Below are 5,808 nucleotides of genomic sequence, written 5' to 3'. Positions count from 1 at the left end.
AAATTAAGCACACCTGAATAACCAGCACCCAGATCAAGAAATGGAATTACCCTAGCACTCCAGAATCCCTCCTGGTCCCCTTTCAGGTATTACAGAACAAAAGGTAACCATGAACCTGAACTCTAACACAATATATTACTTGGCCTCTTTCGTTACTCTATAAATGTCTGATGACCAATGTACTTGGTTGGCACTTTTTCATATGCTTACTGATTGGTTATCTGGATTTCTTCTTCTATTAAGTGTCTGCTGAAACCTTTTGCCCGTATTTCCACTGGATTTATGTCTTTTTACTATTAGTTTGTAAGAGTTCTTTATTTATTTTGGATAAAAATCCTTTATTTGGATCCATGTACTGTGAAATCATCTTCCTTCTGTAGGTTGCTTTTTCACCCTATGTATAGTGTCTTGTGAAGGCAGAAGTTATTATTTTTAATGCAGCACAAATTACTATTTCCACTTACCATTAGTTATGTCTAAGAAATCCTATCTACTCCAAAGTCACAAAGATACTGCATGATATTTTCTTCTAAATTATGCAATCTACAATTGACTTTTGTGTGTGATGTGAGGCAGGAGTGTATCCAGTTGACTCTACTTGTTTCAGTTTTTCCTTATGCAACATAAATGGATAGATTTTTAAAGCTGCGTATTATACAACTCATTATTTTTAAGTACCAATCTTAAACACTTGGAACTTTCTTACAATTTTAACAAGCAAAATAATGTTGCTATAAAAGAAGACCCCTGCCATACTGAAACCTACTACAGAGAGTTAATTACAATAGAACACAGAGGATCACAAATTAAATCTGCACCCTCATTGTAAAGATCTAGGAAAGGGATACTCACACAGAAAACACTGAGCTTTGAAGGAAAGGAGTGAACAGGGACACAGAGGCTGGAAGGCAGAGTAGAGAGATTTATAAAAGAGATGTATTTAGTGGAGGTTTTCAAAAGAAATCAGTCACACTATGTAATACTAAACATTCTGCTCTGTTTCCCCACCTAAACATCTTTAGTAAATCTCTAACAATGTCCACTAAATAAAGAATATTAATTTGAAAATTCATCAAGTTATTAATCAGTGTGGCAGCTCTGTTTCTCTTTCAAATCCTTGTACATATTAGAAGTGATGTCACTTAAGGTGGCCTTGTAATATATATCCCATCATGTTGTTTGCCAAGGATGTGTAGTCTGATACAATGTCTGAAAACTCAAAGAAATTTGGTGAATATGAAATGACAAATATAATATGAGGAGCAGACTTGCATAAGAGAATTTTAGCAGGCTCTCTTGTTGAACACATGATTTGGTCTACAACTCATTAGATGCCCCAGGATATTTTTATAGTAAATAATAAAAGATATCAAGTTGTACTGTTTCATGTGTATGAGTGAAATAACGTTGATGGTTTAAATTATTTGTAATACACAAACACATGAAAGAGAACTACATTCTCAAAAAAAAAAAGTCTCTGAACAACCACAGTTAACTATTAAAGGAATCAACAAATTTATCATTCATTATTAGAGGTTTCTTTTAGATTTTAAGTATGTAGATCAATTACCACTGATGCTTAACTTGCTTCGATGGGAAAATGAAGTCAGCATTTGTTACCTATATAATTTAATAATAAACTTCATTATGCTACTCATATTTTGCTCCATTTTAGACTTGATTTCAAACTCAAAGGATGGTTTGTCTACTATGGAGCTCACGGCAAAACTCAAACCAGAGAATATGCTCAAGAAACATATATTCCCAGCTTTTAGGAAATAATAGGTAATGAGCACACTATCCCTCTCTATACAGAGGAGAGGTTCTTCTTTAGTGGCCTTATGCTAACAGGTATCTTGTAAACACAAAAAGATGTGTTTGCTTGTTGATAGAGAAGTCAATAGTTTAGAGCGCTTTTTGCTTACTAAGTTTTTCCTATCCAAAGTAACAGTGGCTTCTTCATCATGGCTGTTTCCTGACTATGGCAGTGTAGCGTTGATATACCTACTGTACATAGACAATAGTTCCCTTAGAAACTTGGTCCGGCCGCATAGCTTTGAAAAGGGTTCCTAAAATCTCAATCAGAGATCTCTCTTTTCTTAACCCTGTCCAGGATTGTGTGAGAGATTTAATAATCTGTAATAAATTCCTTTCTGCTTAACATAGCTGGAGGGAATTTTTTTCTTTGTAATGGTAATTTGACCAATAATGTGTGTTGTGAGAATGAAATATAATGGAAATTGTTTAATACAGTGATTGGGAGATAATCAATGTTCAATAAATGTTAGTATCACAGTTATTGAGAATTCCTCAAATATGTATGAGGTATGAGAACTAAATTATTGCCAGTCATATCAGTAAACAAAGGATGTCAGAACCACCAGCCATCACATTGCAGATGCCCTGATAGTGAACCCTGAGGGAACTCAGGAAGGAAACAAGGAATGCCCACCGTCTAGCAGGCATCAGACTACAGTCACCCCTGATGGTGCAGCCTGAGGAAACTCAGGATGAGAAAACACAGGATACTGGTCCCAGATAGCTGAGGTGCACCTCAAAAGAATGATTTCAGTGAGCCCAGACTCTTGCATCTTCCCATACCTAGAAAAGTGCTAACTTCCTTGAGATATCTGGTTTTCTTTTATTAATAGTAATCTTTTGATGTTCTGACTACCTGATTCTGTTGCAAATACTCCTCTATATCCTGGCCTCCTCCTTTCCTGTTTGGAGCAGTCTTTCAGAGTTAAGATAGTATCTCCAAGGCCTGTTGTCCTAAGAATGTCTGTCGACTAAAACATAACTCTCAACTTTTAGGTTGTGCTTTTTTTTTTTCAGTCAACGGGTATAAACTAAGCAACTATACGAAGAACCTAGGGGCAGGACAGGAATAAAGATGTAGACCTAGAGAATGGACTTGAGGATACGGGGAGAGGGAAGGGTAAGCTGGGATGAAGTGAGAGAGTGGCATGGACATAGATACACTACCAAATGTAAAATAGATAGCTAGTGGGAAGCAGCAGCATAGCACAGGGAGATCAGCTCGGTGCTTTGTGACCACCTAGAGGGGTGGGATAGGGAGGGTGGGAGGGAGGAGATATGGGGATATATGTATATGTATAGCTGATTCACTTTGTTATAAAGCAGAAACTAACACACCATCGTAAAGCGGTTATACTCCAATAAAGACGTTAAAAAATAAAAAAGGCAACTATAGATGAAACACTTCTGAGCAAAGTTAAACGGCAAGTAAATTCCTAGGAATTTTAGATTACCTCTGGCTATCTTTCACAATTTCTCCTTATGATCTATTGCAACTTACTTTAATCTGGGGATGGTGACCTCATCCTTACCTTCCTAGCTGAAGATTCTGATGCCCTTCTGCCTCAGTTGCAGTTCAGGGGCTGTATCAAACTCCTCTGCACGGTCTCCCTTCCCGTGCAGACGAACATGGTGGCTGCGCATGCGCGGCCTGGGGGGGCGGAGCTCTGCTGCGGGCGGAGCTCTGGGCGCTAAGAAGCTGCTGCGACCTGGAGGTCCGGAGAGCCTGCAGGCGCAACTTGAAGGGGGTGTCCCCGGCTTGGAGCTTGACCTCAGCCTCTCTCACAATCGGGGCTCGGTCATCGGGTTGCTCCGGTGGAAAGTGCTGCTAGCCCAAGAGGGCCGGAAGCCCGCGCCTGCACCGGCAACACCACGTCCGCAAGCTGGTGGAGGACGCGAACACCAGCCCAGAGACAACGTGCAGCTCATCCTCACGCAGCCAGTGGAGGAACCTGGAGTCTGGAGGTGACCTGGTCTCAGTGAAAAGAATCTGTGGGCCGTAATTGACTACTTCCTCAAGGACTGGCTGTATATGCATCTCCTGAAAACGAGAAGCCGTGTCAAGAGGAGAACTTGCTGAGACGAGAAGGAAGACCAGAGAAGATCCAGACCAAGGCAGGTGAGGCGACAGTGAAATTTCTGAAACGATGTCACCTGGACGAGGGAATGAACAGTGTCAAATGGGAGCTAAACCCTGAAATAGTTGCTGGCCACTTCCTCAGAAATCTTGGTGTTGTGGTCACCCCACATGCGTTAAAGTTACCAGAAGAGCCCATCGCACAGAGGGGCGAATGCTGGTGTGAGGTGACGGTTGTGGACAAAAAGTCAATCAGTTGATCTAAGAAAGAATTGGACAATTTCATTCAAGCCAAATTTGAGGATGATAACCTGGGAAGAGCATCTCAGAACGTTCTGAGAACTAACTATTCTGTCAGTTAGAAATCAAGGCACAGTTATATAAGTTTTTTGAGACAGAGGGCTGAACATCAAATGATGTATTCACAGTTTACATAATGCAGATCTAAGTGGCATCCTGGTGGGTCATGTGACCCTTTATAAGATCAAGAAGGAATGTTATCTTTTAAGAAGTTGTCTTGTTGGTGCTAGAAGAATGTTGCTCTCTTTGGTTGAGCAGGTATTCCTGACCATGGGGGAGGTTTGGTCAATTCATAATACAGATACATGATGCACAGTGGAGGGTGAAGGGAGGCCAAAGGGCAGAGAAGAAATTTTATGTTTATAATTTTCTCATCTTGCCATAAAATATGAACTTTATTTCACACTGTAAATGGGCTTGGCACTGTGAGGGTACCTGTGTCTGTGGTGAACTTTGAGAGGCCCAAGACCAAAAGATATAAGTTCTGTTTAGCCCAGTAAGCTGCCAAGGGAATGGCCCCCACCAGCTCACAGACTATCTGAACCTATTCTCCCTTCAAAATAGCAAAGCAGAATTAGAGGAGCAGTGGAGCAAAGATGGACCAGCACCACGGTATCACTCCCAGCTCTGACCAAATACGGAATTTTAGAGACCATCGGAAGACAGCAGGCTAGACTGTATGTACCTATTGAATTGTCCATATTTGCCATCTTCATCTTCAACAGTTATCACATCTGGCCTTGTTGGGGCAGTCCTACTCCAGAAACACCAGGCTGTAATTTTGATAAATTGAGTATTAATAGACCGAAAGAGTCTAGATCCTATTTAGCCTCTTCCTCCATTAGAATTCATTGGAGTAAATGGTAGAGCTAGCTCATTCTCATCATCCAAACTGAATGTTTGTACCTCAAGAAAAAATGAAGAGGTGTGTTCTTTAAAAAAAAAAAAAAAAAAAAGCTCATTTATGATCACTGGCTTTTAAACAGAGTATTGAACATATGATATACTTGATGACTGAATGAAGGATAAAACTTCTCTTTGGATGTACTCCAAGCTTACTTATCTAAGTATTGATTTCAAGGCAAAGGATGTTATTCTGCGCCATCTGATATAAAGAGAGAGTAAAATCTTCAGACCAGATGAAGACAATTCAGTCTTAGTCGGTTTACATCATAGTATTTTTCAAAATTATGGAAAACTTGTGTGCAAGAGAAACATAGAATATGAGGTTCTGAGCCGTCAGAACTGTCTTACTCACCATTGCATCCAATGGTCCTAGCTCAGGGCCTGGTATGGTGACTCGCTTAAAAATCACCATCCTTGTCATCAACATCCTAGAAACAGTAAAAACTCTACCAATTATTGTCACTTTATAGTTTGTGCATTTAACAGGGCTTGGAGAAAGGTATAAAAAACCCAAATTTACCCATGGGGCCTCTGAGGCTGAGAGATTATCCAAGGTTACAAAGTTAGAAAGTGGCAAAGCCAAACATTAAACACAGGTTAGTTTAAGAAATCTCAAGTTGTGAAGAGCAGAAAGCCCCTTTAGTGTGAAATATTGTTTTTACTATGGCATTCTAGAGATGTTGCTACTATTTGCCTTTCCCAACTAT

General features: G+C 40.0%; 1 pseudogene; it reads left to right on the top strand.

The window, feature by feature from the left end:
• The first annotated feature begins 3,460 nt into the window (after nucleotides 1-3,460).
• LOC137763550 (large ribosomal subunit protein bL9m pseudogene) lies at nucleotides 3,461-4,737 on the top strand (annotated as a pseudogene).
• Nucleotides 4,738-5,808: the final 1,071 nt, after the last annotated feature.

The sequence above is a fragment of the Eschrichtius robustus genome, chromosome 4 (genome assembly GCF_028021215.1).
Source record: "Eschrichtius robustus isolate mEscRob2 chromosome 4, mEscRob2.pri, whole genome shotgun sequence".
Taxonomy (NCBI): Eukaryota; Metazoa; Chordata; class Mammalia; order Artiodactyla; family Eschrichtiidae; genus Eschrichtius; species Eschrichtius robustus.
Note: the sequence above shows the minus strand (reverse complement) of the source record. Positions and strands in the feature narration are given on the sequence as shown.